The 25,975-nt window shown below is 39.4% G+C and overlaps 1 protein-coding gene and 1 non-coding gene across 2 annotated transcripts in view; one reads left to right on the top strand and one right to left on the bottom strand.

The window, feature by feature from the left end:
• Positions 1-25,975, top strand: part of LOC134666552 (eukaryotic translation initiation factor 3 subunit M) — a 157,919-nt gene that overhangs the window by 118,193 nt on the left and 13,751 nt on the right. The gene's annotated exons all lie outside the window — the stretch shown is intronic.
• Positions 7,123-7,194, bottom strand: Trnat-ggu (transfer RNA threonine (anticodon GGU)). Its single transcript has one exon. It is a non-coding gene; the product is annotated as a tRNA-Thr (tRNA).

Genomic DNA, 25,975 nt, shown 5'->3' with positions numbered 1-25,975 from the left:
AACGGGTTTAGAAAAAGCTAGTCACCTTGTGTCGCGTGGGGAGAGGCCTGATTAGATTGTAGGTAAGCTGCGGGTCGGTGTTAGTAGATTGTTTCGATATACGTAACTTGTTGACTTCAGGTTGGGTAATATTGTTTATACAATAAATACATACTTTCTCTAAGGACACCGTCCTATCTACCCGTCTATATTACATACAAATCCCTTAGTTAGACGTTTTGGCATTGTCTCATTAATCTCATCTCATTTATATATCTTAATGCTCAACTACTTCGAACTACCTAATAATATTTTTTTTCTAAAGCTAAGAAACAGAGCCACGCAAATAAGGACTAGTATTATGTATGAATCAATGATTTAAGGCCTGTGCACACCGGCTGCGTGTGCGTGACGTGCACGTGCGCATACGGCGTTGTAGTATACAGATCCTTATGAGAGATGGCACACCGGTTGCGTGACGTGTGCGTGTGCGGCTTCAACATTTTAGCGCAAGCACACGCGCACGTCACGCACACGCAAGCCGGTGTGGCTCGGCTTTTAGTCCCATTTTACAGAATGGCTCCAGATAAATATCGTATATGTGTTTTTTACTGCTATGTATATATGTATTTCTATTTTCCTACTGTCCATACCTACCTGGTAAAATTTAACTACTTACTAACAACAATGATAACTATTCTCGGCCCCATTATAAATAAGTTAAATAACATTAGGTTATGGCATCCATACCGTTTCTCTATCCAACTAAAATCAAAAGATAATAGAGTTCGTATAAGCACTCTAATCGTTTAGTTTCGTTAATAATAGCTTAGCTTAGGCTAATCCTGCATATACACAACTTTGTCAGAACAAAGTGTGAAGGTGCTAGTTACGTCATATTTTCACTGCAAAGTCTACACAGATTTGTTCGGAGAGTCCGCCTCCTAAATAAATATAAAATAAAACCTGCAATTTTCTCTAATGATATTGGCATTATACTAGGATAATATAATTGTCCTCGGTGCGTTAGAGGAACAACCGTAAACTACCAATCTTTACAACTCCCGTCACCTACATATGTCGCGACCTTGACAAATGCACGCGGCCGGAATCGCGAATGTATCCCCGATCGTGATTTATAGTTCCTCGGTTCCGATATTAGTAGTTGCATTGATCCAGCGCATGTGTAGTATGATAAAAGAAGACTTTATGGGGTGGTAGCAAGGGCGATTTCATTTCTACACGAAATTAATATCACCAAGATGTGTAAGTGAGTGGGTTAAGTAGGATACTATTTTTAACTATAAGAGTCACAAGTTAAGACCTTACACTAATGGTCTATGTTTTAAATTTATTAGCTACCTAGTTAACACAAATGTAAATAATAGTTTCTTAAAATAATAGAGTATTAACAGTGGTATAAACTAAGAGTAACTAGTCCACTAGCCTAGCAGTAGCTCGGTGAACGAGCGTTCTCAGTACGGGAAGTTTCATCGCATCATTACTCGCTCACAGCCGACTTAAAACGAGTTAAAAATTCACCAATTCCCCGTTGAAAAAAAGAGTTAATATTGATCGTAGATTTCTCGTCGTGGGGTGCAGCGGCCGGCTGAGTCACCCCACGGTTTTTTACTCACCCTAAGTTATATTTTTTGTAGAACCCCCTTCTACCCCCGACCCGCTTTAAAGGATGAGTAGTCTCTATGGAAACGGCTCGATCTAATTTATAGGCGGGAGAAAGTACGGATTGCTTAATTAAGAATTTAAAATGTGTCTTCCAAGTAATTAATTAAAATTTTTCAGCTCGAAAAATTTCAACTTTTAGAGATGAAAAGATTCTCTAATTTACTTGAAAACGTTTCTTCAAAGCCGGGACGACAATTAAAATTTCATTAAGATTTCTGTAATTCTGAAACAAATGATAATTTACGCTCTCTAACAGATTTATATTCCGCGCTTCTTACGAGTCGAATGTGAATTGTTGTTTCTTATTCAAATGTCGGTGGCGTGTGATAGTGAAGCACGTGATATGAGGGATCGTTTTTGAATACGCAAGGGTTGTTTAGCGGCGGGCCGAGGGCACGCGCGGGTTAAAAAAACCGTGCCCGGCGAGCGGCAGTTGGCGCGTTTTTGTGGCGCAGAGCGGCCGCGGCGCCGGCGCCGGCGCAAGGACCTCAGGTGAGTCCACTTCTTCACCACACATATAAGATACGTTGACCAGTTTTCGTCACGCACTTGTAATGTAACCCATCTTTGAACTAGCTAACTCATTACCTAATATTTGTTATTAGCTTAATGCCCTTACTTATATTCATAACGTCGTCGTTTCACAATTCCCTCCTCGATTTATGACTCCTTTGAGGCAAACAAAAGCTATCGATCTATTACATTTGCTGATCATAATAATTAGATCTTGTGGGTTAGGCGAAAAAAAACAATGGCGACAATGCTGCCTAATGAGCCATAAAGAAGAAAACGATACGTAGAGCAAGGCTAGACAAAAGAGGGCACGGCGGGGGTGGAGAGCGCGGGGGGAGGGGAGGGAAATGGTGGGAGAGCTAAATTAATTTGCGCGCTCCCGCCAAACAAAGGCACGCTAATGGAACGCGGCGAATGGAAAAAATGCCACCGTCCGCTCTCCGGCGACTTATTTTTTGTAAACACAACCTTTGACTTTCGCAAATGAATAACATTACACCCGTCGAAGTCGCCGCGCTGCTTTGTCCCGATTTAATGAGGAAGAACGCGATACTCCCGCAAACTCGCTAATTGTTCATTCGTAACAAACTTCGTTCCTGATTTAATTACACCTGACGGAATGCCGTTATGACGATATTTCATTTGATTATTTGTTTTCCCTAACAGAAATGTGAGAATTGAAAACAAATAAGTTTGAGGGAAAATCAAAGTTAACGTTAGTTACGTAATTGAATGAGTAAGATCGCGTTATTGGATCAAATGACTTATAGTACCTATATTCGTGAAGCACTTCATTAGTGCTATCGTATTCCCTTATCCTTAAACTGAGATTTTAAGAAATATTATTTTCTAGACATTTATTATGTGCAGACAAGTGGGGTACTTACTTACTTATGTAGGTGGTATCATGTTAGTGCGTGCGTCACGCTCAACACATGTTCTCTGTATTCCAATCAATAAAATGTCTTAATAATTTACGTATTTAAATACGTTCCATGGCAATTAACTCTACTTACGGCCCGATCGAACTTTAAAATACGTTGACGATTGACGCACGTATCTTTAAGTTCGGATCGGACAGTTTGACTCGTACTTACATCAACCCTATTATCAAATTATCATATGCATTATGCAATGCACCCAAAACCACCGCACGTCGTAGCGCTTACGTAGCAAGCAGGCCTATACATATTATGTGCTACGCTGCTACGCCGGAGCTCATAATGTGGTGTTTTCACAATCTAGCCTAGCTGTTACGAGTAGATAACTCTTTCATCAGTTCGATAGAAACAATTTAAACACACGTTTTGTTTGAAGAATATTGGAAACCGGCGTAGTAATACAAAATAGAGCGTCACAAAATAGTTTAAACTTTTTTACGAAACTAGCATTTGCATTGTCGGTGTCGCTTTGTGTCATATATCCGATAGACTACGACGGTTAAATTTGCACCGGTAATGGTAGGTTATTGTTATTATTGGTACCTACTTACTGTCATATACTCAATTACTCAGGGTGTAAAGTTATTGATATTTATATACCGAATGATTAGTAATTAGCAGGTATCTTTGGTCCTCAACTGGCTGATGAAGTGATGAAGGCACGGATCTGGTGTGTGTGGCGCTGATCGGCAGCGCACGAGCGCGAACAATGCGGCGGCATTCAGTCGCGAGATGTAATTTATGCGCATGCCATTAAGGGCCGCCAGATTTATGCGAGCCCAATTAAAAGTTCCGAGCGCTGAAGACGCAAAATTAGTGCAAGTCGCTCACATTTATCAAGACATCAACGCTGCCGCGCGAAACTTCCAAAATTTAAATTAGAGACGATTTTTACAGCTGCCTCCCGAGGGGGGTGGGCGCTACCCTTTCCTTATAACGAGGAAGGCCTCATGCATTTTTATGTGCTTCTTTTTCGCCGGCGTTTTAAACAAGGGGGTGAGCGTGGGGTGCGCCGGGGGGTGAACTTTTTTATTCGCGTCTTGATAAGTTAGGGTTGAAATTAGACGTTCGAGTTTCGCCCGCGGAATTCTTAATGACGAAAATTAATAAGTTTTCTTTTGAGGGTGCTTTAAAGCGGCGTTCGGCGCATGTATTTTATTCGCTTGGGGCATTACCTGTTCAGGGTTGGAATCTATATTTGAATAAGAAACATCATTTGGTATTTTTCTCGCGTGTTACTTAAACAAAAATGACCTCTGTGCATATTTTTGCTTTAAGACAACACACACAGTAACAGTCGTAAAATTGTATTGTGTTCAGATTATAAAAGGGTTACCGACGTTAGTAAAGGTGACCATTAGCGGCCATTCTTGCCAATTATTGAGTAGAACTTATTCTCCGTAATAATAGGAAAAAGTACCACGCTAAAGGTCAACTCTTTATTTTTGTTACCCTTTTGTTTTGCCTTATCTGTAGTTTGTTGTTATACAGTTGAACTATCTACTTTGTATTTTGACAAATTATTATAACCTAAGCAAGATTATTGTTTCTCAATACGTGTAAATAGAATACGGAATGTAGGTACCTTTTTGTATTGTTAGTATTGTTTAATGATTGAATAGGTGCCGCTTTTTATTATTCCATGTTAGCACGACCGACGGCGTATGTCAATCTCGCAAAATGCAGTTCATGTAATTAGATATGTCTAATTTTTTATCATTAAATGAATTTATTCATATGGTCATTAAAAATTTTGAGTTGAGCGTAGGTTATATAAATATGAGATAAAGATATTATTTACTTATCTGTGCTGATGCTGACACCTTACATGAACCATTTCTAGTCGTTGTTTTATTTATTCGTCATGTAAAAAATGGATTTTAGTCACTGCACCGTTTTAATATTAACGTAAAACCTAATAAGCCTTAATTTTCATATTAAATAATTTATAATATATAACTTTATGAAGTATCTTCTGGTTAAGTAGAAAACCGTATACTTTAGTGATTTTTTCAGTAAAGTTAAATTACGTAGTGCAGTAAAATTGTAACATTGTTGCTTAGGAACTAAATTTGAATATTCAAGTTCCTATTTGTAGAACATAAAGAGTAAATTGCAAAAAAATTATACGTAGTTAAGCACCTGTAATTAGTCTAAAGTTAATTGATTCCATTGTGTTACGACAGTTAAGCCATTTCTATTTAAGTTAGATGCATGACAGTGTGTTAGCGTATGCTTTAGACTTATATGTGTACGAATTAAGTACAATAAATACAATTTACATAGTTAATTTTCGTAACACAAATGAATTAACTAAATTAAGACTAATCACAGGTTCTTACTGCGCTTAATTATGTAATTTTTTTTTGCAGTTCACTCATAACACAGATAAGTAGATGCGCCGTAATAGATATGTATAGACGTCCAAGTGAGACGTGCCGGCGGCGTGCTCACCTATCGCACATGGAGACACTTGTTGCTCACATGCGGCTCGGCCCGCGCCCCGCGCCTCCGCCGCCGGCCCGAGGCACCGAGCCATACATACTACCAGACATTCATTGATGTGTAAAGTCTAAGACAAACTCCTGTGGCGAATTTGACAGTCAATGTAGATGGTACTATATGGCTCCAGAGTTCCCAGTTCAGTCATAATGTAGATCCTAAATACATTATACGGAAGCTCTGGTTATCTATAGGTAGTTGACACGTAGTTACCACAAAACATACAGCGCCCTCTTCTTGAGCTGTCAAACGCGGGGACATGATGTTTTCTTACAGGCCATATCGAACGTACATCAGAATGATATTTAGCTATCTGAGTCCGGCCTGCGCCAATATATGTCGGGACAAGAACAAGCGATATGCACGAATAACTGAATGAGTTAGATGTGATTCTGATTTCAGTGTGCGTTTGAATTGACCGGTTAGACTTTACAATTCTCACTCATATACAAAATAATTATGCTTATAGAATAAATATCACTTGAAACACTAAACAACGATTAAATAATCGTAGCTTTGCGTAATGTATGGAAAAACCTAAATGAAGATTTATGAAAGAACATTAACGAGCTTTTCCCCAAATGAGGAATTTAACTCTAAATGAATGACTAGTCATATTTCATCAGAGTTATAAATTGGACTCGGGTCAGCGGAAGCGCGGAAGTCAGAGTTCCGCAATTACGGATGGAAATAAAAGAAAATCGTTAGCCCAATCAATCGTGGATTCGGCCGCTTCTCAGAGTATGAATTCATAATACCTTCTAATAGATCATTAACAACGCGCATTAAACAAAGCTCGGGCGGCGAGCGGAGAGGCCGCGGCAGCGGGCAGCGGGCGCCATCCTTCCTCGAATCCGTGTCATTAATTTACGTAATGCGTAGGTACGCGCTATCCCCAAATATTTAAGAAGCCTCCTCCGGGAGCGCCCGCTCCTCCACTATCCCCCGCCCGCGCCACCCACCGCCCCACTCCCCGCCTGCCGAGAATTATGGCGGCCGCCTTGTAATTATATTTTTTAATTTATCTTCCTTAGCGAATACAATGGAGGCGCCACCCCGCCACCGGAGCGCTTCCTTCTCATGCTGAATATTGTATCAGGCCGCTGAAAAAAGGAAAGAACGCTTTAATTACAAACGAGAGCGCGGCTAGCATTACGCGCTAAATATTTGATGCTGTCTCTGTCTTGTTCTCCCTGTCGGTCGCCTCCTTGGCTGACGTCAATAATTAAAGCACCTATTTAACTCATTCCTCGCCGACTGGCTTCACCAACGATGCCCAATTTTTAATGTAAGCAACCTAATGCATTCTTGCCTTAGCTTGCTTACATTAAAATTCATCATGTCATCGCTCTTCTCTACGGTGAGAAGCCTGCGACTACAAACTGTCCTACAAAGCCTTCGTCATGTACCTAATACAAATAATGAATCTTGGGTATCCGAAACTAGTTACAATAATTATATTTACAATTCTTAGAAATAAAGGGAAAGTGGAAAATCTCACTGTCTCGGACGAGACTTGAACTCGCGACACTGGGATACCAGCCCATCGCTCTGCCAGCTGAGCTACCGAGACCTACCCGATGACAGCGAATATTTGTGGTATTATAGTTATTTAAGTATTAGGCTATCGTTTGTAGACGTTATTGCTTAATACGAAATTAATTTACTTACAATAACTATTTGTTAACACACAGGTCAGGTGCACACACCTTGTTAGCAGGTCATAGTCACAGGGTATTACATCCAATGAGCCTTAGAGTTAGTTCGATTAACAATCTTGAATTGAGCCTCATTAATAACCAACTGTAGAACTCTAGTCCATCTCGGTTGAATCGGCCTTAAATATTAATATTAATTATTGCGACTCGCTATCATAAATAACATCTTGGTGTTTAAAGGTTAAGTTAGCCAAAAACACTATCCAGATGTGACAGCTTTAATATCTCCTCTGTCCACGCCAAAGGACAATGGAAAAATTTGCCATTTACGAATTTTGATTTTAAATGAAATTAATTTAGTAGGTATCAAAAATATTTTATGCGTTCTCTGCACAAACGGTGATAATTTAATTAAATCACATGTTCGTTGATGCAAACACATCCCAAGTCGATGCCCCTTAAGGTACCCACACAACCTTACCGACAAACAAACCACCATATAATTTTCACACTTTCCCCTTTACTTGTTGGAACATGTTTCTGTGCCAAATTTAAGGTTTCTAGGTCAAAGGGATTACCTTAGTGGCTATGGCGGGTATGGTTTTGGATGTAGATAAGAACCAAAAATCTGTCATCAATTCGAGATATTCGATCTGTTTCCGATATGATAGGTACTGATCTGTCAGTGTAAAAAGTGATATTGTTTTAATGTAATAAATTTTTGTTGGAGAATAAAAAGTGATATTTCTTCAAACAAAAACGTCACTCATCATATCATGTAGGTATTACAAGTTATCCATCATCACACACTTTCAGGTATACATCGGCATTTCAAATTTCTAAAAATAACAACTTTTTTAGAGTTCCGTACCTCAAAAAGCAAAAACGTTGTAAAAATTGTGTAATGTAAGAAATTCTGAACGCGAGTCCGACTCGCACTTGGCCGGTTTTTCTATGAATACGCACAATTTCTTTCTTTTACGTCTCTTGAAACACGTATTTATTTTTTTGTATGAATAGTCCAAACTGGAAGCCTAATCGATACGTATGTGTACTGTGTAGGTTGGTCCTTATGGCCACCAAAATGAATACCAGCTACAAAATTAGCAACACGTGCTTCATCTTAAAGCAATTGCCTGCTTCCGCGTCTCAGGTTAGCGAGTTTACCTACTCAGTATAATTTTTAAGGACCTTATGTCATTGTATGCATCTGTACACGTTGTTATACATTTACGACGCAATAAGACCTCTTGTTTTACTAGCATTTCGTGGAATCCGTAATTGCCAGATGGCACTTGCAGCAATAATGATTTCTGTAAAAGATACCGGAGCAGAAAGGAGCCCGAGTTGATTTATCGCCGAACAACAATCGCAAATTAAGGCGGATTCCTCGCGCGGACACCCGTGCTGCAGTACTTAACGGAGACAAAGTATAAAGTAGCGCCCCCAACCACCCACTGAAAAACGTCTCTAATATTCTTTTAGAAACGGTGGCATTTACGGGCTATATTTTATCCCGAATTTGCATACGCTCCTTTTTTTCTTACCCGTCCTCTATTTTATCGGGGTGAGCATTTTTTTTCGTCCGGGGGTTAAGATACAAAAGGGTAAAGCGCGGGAGCCGGCTCGATAATTAAATTGCATCGCGGAGTGCGTGAATAAAAAGTACGTAACTGTACGCACGTTACCGCGGACGAAGGAGATTCTTTACCTCCCCGGCTGAGATTGCGGGCCGTTCGTTATTGTTTCACGATACATTAAATTTGACAATTAAAACTTAATCTCCCTGTTATTCAGGGCGATGCTTTATCGCTTACATCTGATTCTGGTGTTTACTCTAGTAAATTCTCCTTTTTAATTGTCTTTGTTGTTTACTTTATGTATCGTTTTGAAATCTATTATGTATAAATGGTTTTAAGTCTTTTACACTTTCACTTTTAAACAAATGCGTTATGCAATAAACTCATATATTATGGATAATATATTAGAATGAGTCCAGTAACAGTACAAAAAATGTATATGAGTAATTTTGGTAACACAATGGGAACAAAGCATCACTAAAATATTGCCATTATTATTATAATAAATATGTATAATCATTATTAAAAACATTGTAATAACACGTGTAAACCATGTATATAGAAATAGTAGATTGTTAACCAAGGGTTGAAAGGCACCCATTTCTGTCGAGGTAGTTTGGCGCTCGAACGCAGTGAGAGCGCCAATAGTCCGAGACAGAAATGGTGCCTTTCACCCGAGTTAAACACTCTACTTTTCATATCGAATGCGAGGAAACCAAACAAGACAAGGCATTTTCGCAAAATCAGTAATGGAAGTACCTAATAGATCTATGGCCATGATTTATTTTCCTTAGGACTTACTTGCAATCGGAGACTTTACATGTGTGAAGATTAATAATCCCTAGCGAAAATCATTTAGATTGCAATATTTAAGAAAACACACATTTTTTAACAAACTGCAGTAATTTTAAAATGATTTGTTCATTATAGTATGAAAATCAGCGGGATTGCCTCTTACTTTTTAATTTTATACTTTTTCGTTCTAAAAGCCGCAACAGACTACCGGACCACACCGCGACCTTGGTGCGCCGCACCACGTAATAACATAATAAAAGTATTTTAAATATTAAATAACCATTTAATTAATAATATAAGTAATTTTTATCTTGTATTTTATTTTATTTTCATGAATATAGTGCTAAATAACTTTAAAATCAATTTAATATCGTACAAACGTTTAAATGTGGCTGTATAAGATTCTGCCTTTGCTCATTTACGCAAGTGTAAGGTTTAAAAAAATATTTTTGGTGTATTCCTTTTGGTTCCCGGCTTATGAAATCGAGTAAATAGAATTCAACGAAAGAAATCAAGAATAATTTGTTTTTAACAATTCACATCATTTTTTTATATAAAAAGGATCAACGTGGGATTAGTAAAATTAAACAATTACCAATTGTTCCAGGCGAGGAAATAAAGACACTATTTTTCCATTTTGTTTCCACCCAGTAGTTCGTGGGACGGGGACGCAGAGGAGTACACCACTTTTCTGCACTAGAGCATAAACGTATCACTTTCTGCGCACCTTTTAGAACAACAACGACCCACTTTCAGAGCATGAGATATGAAAAATAAAATTGCTTGATTGTTTAATCAATTAAGTGCTTAATTATATCACAAAACAGATAGGTACAGAAATCAACCTACATACAAAGCGCGCTCGAGCAACGCACACATAGACACTGCTCACGGACACGATATCTCGGACCAGTTAGGACCAGCGCGAGCGCGAGTGCCATCCGCTTGAGACACGCGTCTGTGAACTTTTTTGTGCAATAATGGAGAAACAAAACAAAAAGTTATTTTAACTGTACAGTGGACGGTTGTTTAAATTCAACATTAAACGGTGAATTGTCGTTTTTTAAGCTACCAGTGGTTTCAGAGAGAATGCGTATGCGAATTTATTACATTGTACATGAGAATGCGAATTTATTACACTTAAAAATATAATAATCGTGTATTTTGCCAATCTCGGAATCATCGCAAGATATTTTCTGTGGCAAATTTGTAATATAAAAATGACATTAAAATTAAAATACCTATTTGAGTTATTAATGTTATTATTAATTTATATTTCCATTCTTCCCGTTTCATCCTCAACAATAAATCAAACAACTAAATACGAGATACGATACGATAGATACGAGTGCCACTACCACGATAGTTTTTTGTGCATAAGTCATAGTTCGCAACAACCGCAACCCTAGAGCGACCGCCGAGCGTAGGTATGAAAAGTAAAGTACATACATGTGATTGACTTCTGTACTTATCTATTTTGTGATTATATGTACAAAAAACTAAATTTAAGGTCAATGTGGGATAGACCGGATATAAAATTGATTGCAGGTAAGACCGTCATAGGGCAAGCGAGCACTCTCGTATTTGTATACGTACGACGATCAGACACAGCCAGAATGAAAGAGCTTAACTCCTACCGCTGCACTACAGGCACCGACCTTCTGTAATGAATGAGTATGCGTACAAACGCAAAAAGCATCGAAAGAGCTTGTTGAAGATATGCCCTTAAAGACGGTCTTCTCCATATTAACTTACCGTGTATACCTGCCATATTCAGTTTAAATATACTTTGTGTGTAAACTGTTTGTTTATCAACGATGCTAATGATGATTCATGATCACTACTTATAAAATGGTCGGGCAAGAAAGGCCGGCAACCATGCAGTGGCGAGGCAGGCTGCTCTGTCGGCGTTACAGCCACAGGCGCGAGGCGGTACGGGGAGTGGATTAGTTTGTGGGTAGGCAGCAATCTTAACAATTAGTATTAATAAAAAAAACATTACTAGTAAGTTATACAATTTTTAATTATTTTCAACTTTCAATTAGTTAGATGTAATTTCATTATTTACCAGTTAGTTATTCATAATAAATTTTGATAGGACCATTAAGACTATACGCGTAAAACAAATTAATTACCCAGTTCCCAACAGGATTTTATATTTCCTGGCAGTCGCGATGATAATTTAACTAACAAATTAGGAGAAATCTTACCCTGCTCTAAGTCAAATTACCATAATTGCTAATCAAATGTTGTAGGAGTAGCCGCGTCGTTGCTTCGCTCTAATTACAAATTCTAATTCCCTCTCTTGTTTCACGGGCCTTTTGAATTCGTAAATTATTGCCCTTGCTTTGGGCTATCAAATGAATTATATTACATTATCTACTTCTGCTTTAATTAGACTTTGAAGGTTGCCACTTATTATCATGAATATGAGCGCTTGCCTGGACACTTTAACTTAGACGAGAGTCTTTAAGTATTGTGAGATGCCGGTCTCTCCAGCGGTGTTAGGATTTTAATTAAAAAACTTCTCAACGTGTACTCGACACCTATTTATTTACGTCGCGCTCGCTAATACCTGAGAAACGTTCACATAAAGACTCAAAGAAATGAAAAACATATCCGAGACCAGCAAATATAGACGACGCCGTTAATTTGTTTGAAGTCGTACAAAGACGATTTCCTCGAATATATTTCATCAAAAACTAAATAATATTAAAACATTTTCAGTATTCGCGAGCGACGTAGCGCGCGATTTTAATTCTCTCACAAGTCTACTTACGAATAACACCGGCTCCAATTAAAAGCGCGCGACAGCTTTGAAAAGCGGAATGAAGGAAAGTATAAGTAGGTGGGGAAATGTGCTCGTGTTTACGGAAACCTCCTCCGGCAAAATATTATCGCGAGACGAGCGCGATCAAATATTCAGGCGGCGCGCGGCGGGCGCGGGACGCGGCCAACCCTCTCTAACTTTCAAGCCCTTCCCTTTGCACGCCCTACACTAATTACGTTTAGAGTTCTTAAGCGAAATTACTTAGGCCCCTCGCCACCCGCGCCTCCCCGCGGCCCCTGCCGGAAATGAGGCGCGCTGGAAAACAAGAAAGAGGAAAGCGTTATATAAGAACGCCGCTGTCTCCTCGCTCGTCCTAAATCTGGACAATCTAAAAGATGTTGATGTAATGATTTTTTCTTCATTTTCGCGAGTTCTCTGTTCATGAGCGGTTGCTAAGTGAAAAGCAATTAAAGCACGGGCGAGTGATCCCACCCCGCCTGCCGCCTCCCTGCGCTCGCCGGCCCAGGAGAGGAAAATTATTATAAACACGGTTTTAGTGTATTTACGTATAACCATCATCGAATGTCATTTTTTGCAAGCTCATTGCTACCTACACCATAATTTAAATATTTATTTAGCATATGGCCTCAAGGTAAATTTACATAACCGCAATTTTTATAGAAAACAGGATGGGATAAGTGTGGATCTGGGATAATTGCGGATAATTCTGTTAATCTATGAAATGTCATCAATGAAAGTAATCGTTATTACTCATTTTCGATTGAGAGCCACACACCTTCCAACACCATTTTCTTGACTTCCATATCACACTTTTTTTATAGTCAGACGAGTTGTTCGTAAAAAAAGATATTTTTTTCACGAATTAGCATGAGATCCGAACTTCTCTTCGTTTTTATATTAATTAGAGGTGGGCCGAATATGGACTTAGCTGAATATTCGGTTGGGCTAAAACTGTCTAAAACGCTCAAAACAAGTTTATACTGATCCACGGTCTGGACTCCGTAGGTACGTGTTTTCGATTTCTGAAGCATTCGGTTGAACCTTAAGGGACTTAGTTGAACGGCCTTATTTAATTTTCCAGCAAACAACCTTCCAAAAAAGCTCCGAAATTTTGATATATTTATAAAAAAGTTTGAGAACCACTTTTATTACTTGAACTTAACACACGAAAGTGCGGGCGTAACAGAGCTTTTATATGAATAAATATATTTTTACTAGTTCGTTTTTTTGATTTTCGAGAAAATGCTGTCATCACAGATTCAAATTCCTATAAATTATTCGTCTACATAAAGTGAACAGGATTGATTTTGGACCCTGGTCTGCACTTATCCCGGAAACGTCCGCACTTCCCCCGGCAAAAAAAAATGTTCCACACTGACTTTGCATTCTCGTGTTTATAAAGTAAAAACGTCATCCTGTATGATGCAATAAAAAATACATCGTATGCAAAGTGCACTTCATAATTTTAAATAATAAGCATTAACTTTACGATAAATCATTAGGTACAAGAGTTAACAAAAAAACACACTTTTTTTATAGTCAGACGAGTTGTTCGTAAAAGTTATATTTAAAGATATTTTTTTCACGAATTAGCATGAGATCCGAACTTCTCTTCGTTTTTATATTAATTAGAGGTGGGCCGAATATGGACTTGGCTGAATATTCGGTTGGGCTAAAACTGTCTAAAACGCTCAAAACAAGTTTATACTGATCCACGGTCTGGACTCCGTAGGTACGTGTTTTCGATTTCTGAAGCATTCGGTTGAACCTTAAGGGACTTAGTTGAACGGCCTTATTTAATTTTCCAGCAAACAACCTTCCAAAAAAGCTCCGAAATTTTGATATATTTATAAAAAAGTTTGAGAACCACTTTTATTACTTGAACTTAACACACGAAAGTGCGGGCGTAACAGAGCTTTTATATGAATAAATATATTTTTACTAGTTCGTTTTTTTGATTTTCGAGAAAATGCTGTCATCACAGATTCAAATTCCTATAAATTATTCGTCTACATAAAGTGAACAGGATTGATTTTGGACCCTGGTCTGCACTTATCCCGGAAACGTCCGCACTTCCCCCGGCAAAAAAAAATGTTCCACACTGACTTTGCATTCTCGTGTTTATAAAGTAAAAACGTCATCCTGTATGATGCAATAAAAAATACATCGTATGCAAAGTGCACTTCATAATTTTAAATAATAAGCATTAACTTTACGATAAATCATTAGGTACAAGAGTTAACAAAAAAACCGTGAAGGCTTACCAACTTGCCGCTTGCCGCTTAAAAGATGTACCTAAGCGTTAGGCCTCAAAGCTATAATATAATTATCTAGGTACAAATTATGTTAAAAAAACAGAATCGAAACAGTATTTAAGATGACACTTCGATATCATCTTAAATATAACATTCCTAACAAAAAAGTATTTTAGAAATACCTATAAGAGTTTTGACTGCTCATATGTCAATAAACATTTTAAGTATATTAAATGTAGAATATTCTAATAGATTACTAAATAGGAAATTGAGTAGGCTGTAAGAAGATTTGGCGCGAGCACAGAGTTCCGTGCTCACTTGGATGTTTGCGTTGACGGTAGCTTCCGATTGGATGATCAAAGTCCCCAGCACTGTCTTGTTTCTGAAGAACATTTGAAAATTAGGAAATTAAACTGTGCGCTGGCACATAAAAGGTGCGGAAACGCGGTCGCGGGCGTCGTGAATTCGTTTAATTTGGCTGCCGCTGACGCGTCGCGGCGCGCCGTCTTTATAGATGTCAAATACTTACTGGAATTTTAATATTTTGGGGACTCAATTACTCAATGGATTCGTTCGTTGATCGGAATAATAAGCAGGTAAAATAATAAATATTGCCATGGTCTATAAAACGTGCCCGTGAGGAATCTGAACAATTTTAACCACGCATTCCTGGGGTCATAAGGAGTAATAAATGTTATATGACCCAGCTGAATTACGCTTTTATTTTATACTATTTCTCCCACACACAGCGAATACATAACATATAATTGGCTTTTTCTTTTTGGTCGGTCACGGAGGATTCGCCACAAACTATTCTTTTAAACGACATCTATGTCAAACAGGACTTAATAATAATTTCTGCCCAAAATATTAAAATCTTCATATGAATGACCTTTGCGTAAATACTAGTAAGATTAAAAACGCTTGAACTAATAACATCCCTTGCCTTGTTCAAGGGCTTAAATTAGGCGCAGAGAAATTACAAAACAAAAGAGGGAAACTTGCGGCTGTTTAATGAGATTTAAATAATTAATGAGTGTGCAAAATTGGTTTCTTTTTTTCAGCAGCGGTAGCGAGTGCTTCGAGGGTCGCGATGAAAAACAAGCCATAATTGCGACCCCGTCCGACGTCGCTCGCTTCCAAAATAAATACTTATTACCATTGAGGGAGCGGCTGCGGCCATCATTTATAAAATGCATCCTATTACGACAGCAATTAAACTGGTAGAATTTGAGAATATTTCTTATTTTCTTACCCCAATAATTGGGAGTTATCCCAGTTTTACCATCTGAGACATATTAGCCCTTACGCAACCACTGTTAACAAGGCATTGAGATAACGTTTCGCTGAGCTATTCAAATTGTTATATCAAACACTTTTCTATATTTTATTTAAAAATATATCAGACTCATTTAAAAAATACTCGAGCTCATTATTATCAAAGCAACCGTCACATCAAAATCCTGCTGTTAATTTCCACCTGATTGACCAAGAAATAAGTACGTTAGAAACGTTCGCATGAAAAGTTACTCAAATCTTATTTTTTTCCCAAAATGCAACATTCGCTTCATTGACTTCATTATACTGAAATTGTATAATCGTAAAATCTTTACGGAATATGGAAATGGAACGATTTTCGTATTCAAATGGTCGTGATTGACATCTCGCCGGGCGGTCAGCCGTCGCGCTCCCGCTTTTGTCGACCCTGACGGCCATCCGAGCCGATTGTGATCAAACCCAGAAACTATTTAAATGTATTCTTAAGGAACTTCAACTTGGGGTAAATTTAATAAATTCTTTGGGAATTTCCGTTACGAATTTTAATTAGAACGTTCGGGGCATTATGCGAATTTATAAAGATATTTCCGTTACCGTTGCTGGTAATTTCTTATGAGAGTTCGGTTTAAGTAGTCCGGTATTGTTGCAAGGATAACATCGCAGATTGGTCGTCAGATAAAATATCTAATCTGCTTCCAATAGATACCCTAACATACATGCGCGCAAAATAGCATATGAAAAAGCAAGTAAATATGAGTCGCTTAACTTCAAACTCCAATCTGTCAGATTAGGCGATTTTGGTATTAAGAAAACGTAATAGGGTAGATATTTGCTGAGAGGGTCCAATGGATTTACCCGAGTTTGAAGTTAAGCGACACATATGTAGTTAATAATACATTCTTTATTGGTTCTTGTACATTTAATAAAGTATACTCGAGAATTGAAAACGGTGAAAAATAGAGATACTACTCCTAAAAATACGTGTGATACCTCTGTAGGATACGCAGGTGGAAGATGGATAAAAACTAGGATTTTGAAGTGAAAATATGAGAGAGTGCTCGCGTGTCGCGCGTGAGCAGATAGGTAACCGTAAATTCGCAATGTTTTGAGGTTAAGTATGCACGTCAGCGCCCTCTGTGACTTTATTTTAAATATTCACAATTAAGTGCGTTAGGTTCAATAGATGGAGTTAGTATGCACAAAATAAACCTTATTAATTAAAATTACGACTAATACAACGACATAATGAGTAGCCAGGGATTTTTGGAACTTTAGTTTACATTATAAAGAAATCTTTGGCTTTCTTAATACTACAAATAAATTTACATATTTTATATGAGCATGATTATACCTAAACTTAAAATAGACATGAAATAAGGATCTGTCGCCTACATCCCCGCCCCTTAGTGCTGATAAGCACTAGCCATCAACTGGGGACAGTAATGCGACGCGTGTGGCAGGTCTGCGAAGTTGACCTAAGCGTGTGCGCACATCTACCACTCGAATACGGCCGTCACGGCCAGCGTGCGCCGCGCTCACTACACCATGTCGCCAGGAGCCGCGCTCTAAATTGGGATCGACCAGTACTACATAATCTCCTACTTTTAACGATCTAGATTCCCTAGTCCATTTTTGACGAGGGAGAAGCGTAGGTAAATATTCTTTAATCCACCTAGCCCAAAACATATCTGTAAGTCGTTGAGCTACGCGCCACCTTTTGCGAAGGCAAAGGTCAGAATTGTCGTACTTACCTATAGGAGCTCCAGTAGATGAACTACCAATTAAAAAATGGTTAGGCGTTAACGCTTCGGGGTAACCGGGATCCGTCGACACGTGTGTGATAGGACGGCTGTTTACGAGAGCCTCCACTTCTGCCATCAACGTGGATAGGGTTTCGGGATGTGGTGCGCGCTCCTTCATGACGACCTTGAGCGCCGTCTTAACTGTGCGGACCATGCGCTCCCATGCGCCGCCCATTTCGGGGGCTCCGGGAGGGATAAATCGCCACTCTATCCCTCGGACGGCCCCATCTTCGCGCAGTTTGTCTACGTTCAGTTGCTGAAGACTCATCTTCAGCTCGTTGTCGGCTCCCCGCAGATTTGTGCCATTATCTGAAAATAGAACCAGTGGAGTGCCACGGCGAGCAGACATACGTATGAGCGCCATAATTGCAGAGTCCGTACTCAGTGATTCTGTGATCTCGATGTGAATGGCTCGCACGGTGAGACATGTAAAGAGCATGCCATATCTTTTCTGTCTTCCTCGACCAATGGTCGTCTCCATAGGGCCGAAAAAATCAACTCCTGTGTATGAAAAAGGCCTTCCACTGTACTGTAAGCGCGCGGCAGGCAAATCACCCATTCTCTGAGGCTGCGGCCGTGCGCGTCGGTAGCGGCAAAACAAACACTGCGCGGCGACGCTGCGTACAGTCGGACGCAGATTCACGATCCAATACGACTGGCGTAATTCATTGACAACGTATTCATTCGCCACATGCATAGCACGTCGGTGGTAGTATTCAACTAACAACCGAGTGGTTCTGTGTTTTCCATCCAAGATAGGTGGACGTGTAGTTGACAGTTCTACCCCTGCAGTTTGATCTATGCGACCGCCAACACGAAGGATTCCATCGTCGTCTAAATATGGAGTTACTTTTAGTAGACGACTGTTTGACGGCAGTGGTTTACCTTGCGTTACACAGGCAATCTCGGCAGCAAAGGTATCACTTTGACACTTTTTTATTATGTGTGTTTCTGCCCTCTTCATCATTGCAGAATCGAGCTGTATGGTGTCTTTATTCTTTTCTTTCTTCTTTCTTCTTTGATTTAATTTTCTTTCATGACACTTTTGCCTGCATATTTTTATAAAATTTATAACTCTTGCAGCAGTGCGTACAAGTCGGATCCAGTTGGAGAAGCGTCCTTCATCGGGTACAGGTGAGTGTATTTCAAGTGTACTAACCACATTAACACTTCTTTTTTCACAGGTAGCCTCGTCGACGATCTTCGCGTTCTTCAAGTCCTTTGGCCACTGATCTTCGGGTTGACGCAGGAATGCTGGACCTTGAAACCACGCGTCACTATAGTTCAGCGGAGGACTATCCGTCTTGGTAGCAATGTCGGCTATGTTCAAACGAGATGGCACGTAATGCCATTCATTGACATTAGTCAGCTCATCGATCTCCCCAAGTCTATGAGCAACGTAAGGCTTGTAGCTCCTGGGGTCACTTCTCACCCATTGTAAGACAGTACTGGAATCTGTCCAAAAATATCGCTTACTGGGTACCAGATTCTTTTGCTCAGTGGCAATAGTCTTTGCCAACCGTGTCCCAAGAAGACATCCTTGCAATTCGAGTCTTGGGACCGAAATTGGACGTAAAGGACTTACGCGGCTTTTACTAGCAGCCAATCAAACGAGTACGAAACCATCAGCGCGCGTAAAACGCCAATATATTACCGTAGCATAGGCTTTAATCGATGCGTCACAAAAAATGTGCATCTGTATATCCATTATCTTCTCGCAAGACGTAGACGGTGAGTCATAGCACGGCGTCCAGGTGCCGGCGCGCAGGTACCAGCGCGGTATACGCAGCGACTCCAGCTGGCTCAACTCCTCGAGCCAAACCTTCCACCGAGTATGTTCCTCAGGCCGGATGTGGCACTTCCAGTCGACTCCGCTTCGATGTACGTCTTGAAATAAAATTTTAGCCTTTATAACAAACGGAGTGAGAAAACCATGTAAGTCATAAATTGACATAATAATGCTTAGCATTTTAGCCTTCGTAGGCGGAACGCTTCCATTTGAAATCTCGGGCGAGATCTGCCCAGTCGACACTTTTACGCTAAAAGTGTCGTCAGCAGGATGCCACATTAAACCGAGAGCGCGCTCAGTCATATTCGTAGCTCCGTCCTTGAACTGAACAGCTGACTGAGCCAGCGCTGTGGCCGGTAACGCATTCAAAACAGTTTTGCTGTTGCTAGACCAACCACGTATCTCGAAGCCGCCCATGCTATGTATGTACGTAATATCTTTAATTAATTGAATAGCATTTTCCTCACTATCTGTGGAATAATAACAATCGTCCATATAATGCGAGTTTATAATCACTTGAACAGCTTCGGGATACTGGTCTTCGTATTTAAGTGCATTTTTATTTTTAATATGTTGCGCGATAAAAGGCGCGCAATTTGCACCGAAAATAAGGCTTTGCATCACATATGTTTTAATCGGATCAGTAGCTGACGCCTGCCATAGAAATCGAAAGACATGTTGATCTTCTGGACGAATTTTAATACGTAAAAACATGTCCTTAATATCGCCAATAATGATGAACTCCTTCTCGCGTAATCTCAACATTATACCTAAAAGCGAGTTATATAAATCAGGCCCGGTCAATAGATAATCATTCAAACACATGTTATTCCTAGCGCGTGCGCTTGAATCAAAAACCAATCTTAATTTACCGGGTTTATTTACATTTTGTACACCAAAATGAGAAATATACCATACATGGTTGCCTGAGAGTTCGTTTTCCTGTAACTCACGCGCATACCCCTCGGATAGTAACTTATTTATTTCCTGAGCATACCTATTCGCGTAAACTGGGTCATATTCGAATTTACGCAACAAAGATTGCATGCGAGATAATGCATAGTTATAAGTATCGGGCATAGTAAAGTTATCCTGTTTAAATGGCAAACCTACTTCCCATCGGTTATCAATCAAACGTGCAGTTTCGTCTAAAATCTGTATAGCACGCAGATGTGCCTTATTCTCGCGACATAAGGTCGAAACTCCTATGGAGTCTAGGCAATACGATTGCTTAATTAGGTCATTAAGTGCACTGGTATCGAGATTAGTAGTACTGTCGATCCCATCATAAGAGTGAGCGAGATGGCAAACACTGTGACTTACCTGAGACGCAGAGGAGTGAGCGCGACTGCAGTAGCCGTGGATGCACCATCCCAGCCGACAGCGGGTTCCATATGGAGCATTTTTTCCACCATGAATGACCTCGAGCGGTGCCATTAAATAATAATTATCTTCACCTATAAGCAAGCGAGGCACTACACGTTGTTTACAAACAACATTTTTTATTTTAGATAACTTGTTGCATGAAATTTGATTAATGGCCGATAAATTTTGCGGTGGTAATTTTAACTTAGAACTCTTACGTAAACTTATATCGTAAAACGTATTGTCCTGTCCAGATATTTTGGCGCGAACTTTGGGCGCGTCAGATTGATACACTTCGAGACCGAACGCGTCTACGAATCTTACGGCACTAGGACGTTCACTTTGTAGACCAAGTTCATCGGCTAGACTGGAGTCCAACACGGAAACGGCAGCACAATCGTCAAGTAACGCATAAGTCTGTATTTCACCACGGGGTCCATACAATTTCACTGGAACTACTTTTAGTAACACGTTCTCATTCGAGTCGTCCGTCACATCGTTAGGCTTCGCGACGTGAGCGATCGTAGCATCGGCAGCATCACTGGCAGCGCGGCGCGGTTGAGCGAGCGGCGGGTCCGGCGGGAGCGGCGTGCTCGGTAGCTCGTTACTCGCGGGAGTGGCGGGGTCCGATGATAATGTACTCGTAGACGATGTAGCTTGTTTCCAATGAAGTAAGCGGTGATGTTTTAGTCCGCATTCCTCTATGTCGCAGTCAGGTGCATCACAGGTGTTTATATCGTGGCGTGCGATTAAACATTTGAAACACAATCTTTGTGTTTTAACAAATTTCCATTTATCTCTGCGCATCGCACGTTTAAATACGCGACAGTCGGGTAATGAATGTACGCCTTTCTTACAAAATGAGCACGAAGTATGATCAGCTCGTGTACTAGTAGCAAGTACGTGGTGCGTATAACGACTTTTGTCTTCATTTTTTTCGTGTTTAAAATGGGGCTCGGTCGGTGCTGGCTTTTTGACTTCTCGCGGCTGCACAGCTCCGGTGACCAGGGTCATGTTGGCTTCTTTCTTCAGAAATTGCGCCAGCAATTCTAGTTTGGATTCTCCTGCTAGAATCTTCTCGTAAGCATATTCAGTCCACTTTCCCAAAAGTGTGCTCGGTAATTTGCTTGTGATAGCGGACGCGAGCTCGGGATTGCGTAAATGATCACTTTGTTTTAATGCACGTATAGTTGCAACGCAGTTGTTTACTTTTGTAGCGAAGTTAACTAAATCTTGCTGATAATGCGTAGGTAATGGGTGCAACTTACGTAATTATGCAGTTATGTTGCAAATAATAATTTCTGCTCGTCCATATTTAAGTTCGAGAGCATCCATGATGTCCTTGGACGAGGTATTGCCAATCAGTAGGTCGGTGACAGCTTCTTTGGCTTCGCCTCGCAGTGCTCGACGAAGTCTGGACAGAGTTTCGTATTCTGAGTATTTGCACGACGCTAATGATTCATCGTAGGCACTTTTAAAATGTAGCCATTCTAGACTGTCTCCGCTAAATGTAGGTAGGTCGCGCGGAGTGGCCAAACGGCTGAGTAGACGTTCCTCGCGATGCGACGATGATTGGCCCATCATGTCCTTTAAGGCGTTCGCCAACTCCATGATGCTGCTAGCGGTGTCCACATGCTGTGCTGGTGCTGCACGATCGGAAACTTGCGCGACCGGCTCGGGGGGCACAGGTGGGCGGTACTTGTCAGCATGATGTTGCTGGGTCAACCAGTCCGACACTCGATCTTGATTCACTTCACTTAAACTAGCGACGTCTGACTTTTCTTGATCTTCGGCCTCGGCGGCGGCAAGGTCAGCTTCTAGGCGTTTATCGATCAACTCCATCTGGATTCGAGCCTTTTCCTCTGCCGCTTGCAACTCCAGCTGTTTACGCCTTGCAATGGAGGAGGCTGTAGATCTTTTACTGCTTGCAACCGAGGGTGCTGCGGTCTTAACTTCTTTTTTGGAGTTGGAAGTACCAGGTAACACGTCGGCTGTAGGCGGCGGTTCCGAGTTCGCCTTCGCTTGGGCCATTTCCTTTTGCCGTCGAGTAATTGCCATCTTCGGTGGCGTAATAAACATTAATTGGCACTGTTCACATGAGATCCGGTTTGAAGACCAACTTATTGTAGGATACGCAGGTGGAAGATGGATAAAAACTAGGATTTTGAAGTGAAAATATGAGAGAGTGCTCGCGTGTCGCGCGTGAGCAGATAGGTAACCGTAAATTCGCAATGTTTTGAGGTTAAGTATGCACGCCAGCGCCCTCTGTGACTTTATTTTAAATATTCACAATTAAGTGCGTTAGGTTCAATAGATGGAGTTAGTATGCACAAAATAAACCTTATTAATTAAAATTACGACTAATACAACGACATAATGAGTAGCCAGGGATTTTTGGAACTTTAGTTTACATTATAAAGAAATCTTTGGCTTTCTTAATACTACAAATAAATTTACATATTTTATATGAGCATGATTATACCTAAACTTAAAATAGACATGAAATAAGGATCTGTCGCCTACAACCTCATTAGATACGTAATGATGTCTAGAGAAAAGTATTGTGTAAGTAGTGTGCACACAAAAAATATCAAAAGTTATAAACAAAAAGGGGGAATATAGTAGATTTGTTTATTTCCCCAACATCTCAAAAAGTATTAGTAATGAAAAAACTAAAATTAATATTATAAAAGACGAGGATATTTTCAATGAAACATTCCATAATTGCAGAACTGTATATCCATTATTTACGTCGTGTGACAAGCAAAAGTCACTAATTACTAAAAAAAATTAAACAAAAATCGAACTTTTACTCAATCGACGGTACTAATATGGTTCACTATGGCTATGAATTTGTGGTGGTACTTAGTGACTTTTGCTTGTCACCCGACGATTTATACTTTTTATTCACCGCTGCACACATCCGCGCCTCATTTTCGGGAAACGTACGCGGCGTGAAAAAGTGAGTACGTAACATTAAATATTAGAAAGTTCCAACGATAGAATAAAAAAGTATTCTAGTCCTGTCAGACCGTTGCGTACCATCCCTAGGACACACCGCCAGCGTGTCGCGTGCGCAGCGCCACCCCTCCCTACGACGCAGCAGTTCACAAAAAACGCCGGATTGTTTACCTCGCTTTTTACCTTTTTTGGACTTTTATTCGTATTTTATCGAGGCGCACGCGGCGGCCGCCTTTATAGAGTCCTCAATGAAGCGTTATGCACTTCCATTGTCAACATCCAAGTCGCGGTAATTCATTTTTAATGTTAACTTAAATGTAGATAATCGGCGGACTGTTCGAGCAGCCCTCTCCTTTTTATTTAATTTGTTGACATTGACGTGATCATTTATAAAATGTGGACACATTATTCCACAGAAAACGTTTTTTTACTATAGTACTTATAATAGTTTCTTTTGTAGTTTAGTTTAGATTGTAGGGATTTATAATTAATAAAAAATAATAATATGCTTTATTTTTTATTGTAAGTATAAAATTTGCTAAAATTTGATTTACACAAATTCAATTGTTTCGTTTACTTAATGCAATGCATATTTAGGCAATGATTGTAATACTGTTTCGTCGTATTTTCTGTGATCTTATTACTATTTCATTTAAGTATAAGTATTACATGTAATGTAATGTGTGAAAAGTAAACGTTATTTGGATGTTGTTATAATTTTTTATCAAAGGTTATTTGATTAAAAAGCACTGTTGAAAGTTCCTTCGCAATTGCAAATTATTGCTTTATCGAGCATGAATACTACCTATTATTTGATATATTAAAGCGCGTTGACATTGCCATGATAATTACTAAGAATAAATTAATTTACTTAACAATAAACTGATACAGACAATTAATGAAATATATGAAAATGAAATAGTGACAATTAAATGCAGGTTTGTGCATACCGTCGCTGGCAACTCCGGTAGACCTTGGTTCTAATTTAAGAAAATTGTTAATTATAAGTAGCCACTTCTTATTCAGCCGCGTTAAAGGATAATTCGCCAGTAACTGACCACCGGCCAATAACTGGCCACCCCGTTTTTTTAGCATTAGAAAGAACTCCATAGAAGGAAGGGTGCAGTTTTTATCAGGCTCTTTAATTGTTAATAATTATTGAATAATCTAATGTAGCATGATCAATACATACAATTTACTTCAAATTATTACCGCTAAAAGTTCCGGATTTGGAACCACAAGCTTACTTCTGCGAAGTTCTTTCTAATGCTAAAAAAAACGAACTATAAACTAAAAATGAATTATGTTTATAGGTGAATAGAATTCATTTTTTGTTTAGGCAGGCCAGTTACTGGCGAATTACCCTAGGTATTCATTCATCATTTCAACACGATACATTTTGATATTGCTGAACAACTACTGCGTCATAAATAAGTGGCCAGTACTTTAAAAAGTTGTTTGGAATGTGACGTACTAAATTCTGAATTGAATACTACATACAGTAAAGGGCCAAAAAGAATGCACATCGGCAATCATCGCATTTCCGAATACAAACGAATGCTCATTTCCATGTACATCAATTATTAGGTTAGTCGTTTATCAGAATTTGAATTTAGAATTAAGTACTTTATTGTTGTTTTGTTTTGATTTCACGTGAAATATATAGAGCTGTAAAACACGATGTAACTATTTTTAATTATTGCTATATTCTTGTCAGGGAAAAATAATCTTCATATATATATATTTTATATAAGATCGACAAAAAGTGTAATATTGTAATGACAAATCTCTGTTGAACCTAAATAATTACTTACATTAACATCCTCATGTTTTTTAAATTGGTTGGCTTCAGATAATAGTACATTATTGCAGAGGCCGGGAAAGGGCAATTCGTGGATGAGTTTCGATTTTGTCGGACGACGCGAAGCGAGTCCGACAAAGAAGACGTATCCACGAATTGCTATTCCTGCCGAGGCATATATAGTGCTTTTCTCCAAACATGCGAGGAAATAAGCTAAAATAATTATTATTTAACCATCAAGCATCACTCAAATCAAACCTTCACATGCAAAATGTCAAA

Source organism: Cydia fagiglandana, chromosome 8 (assembly GCF_963556715.1).
Source record: "Cydia fagiglandana chromosome 8, ilCydFagi1.1, whole genome shotgun sequence".
NCBI classification, from domain to species: Eukaryota; Metazoa; Arthropoda; class Insecta; order Lepidoptera; family Tortricidae; genus Cydia; species Cydia fagiglandana.
Note: the sequence above shows the minus strand (reverse complement) of the source record. Positions and strands in the feature narration are given on the sequence as shown.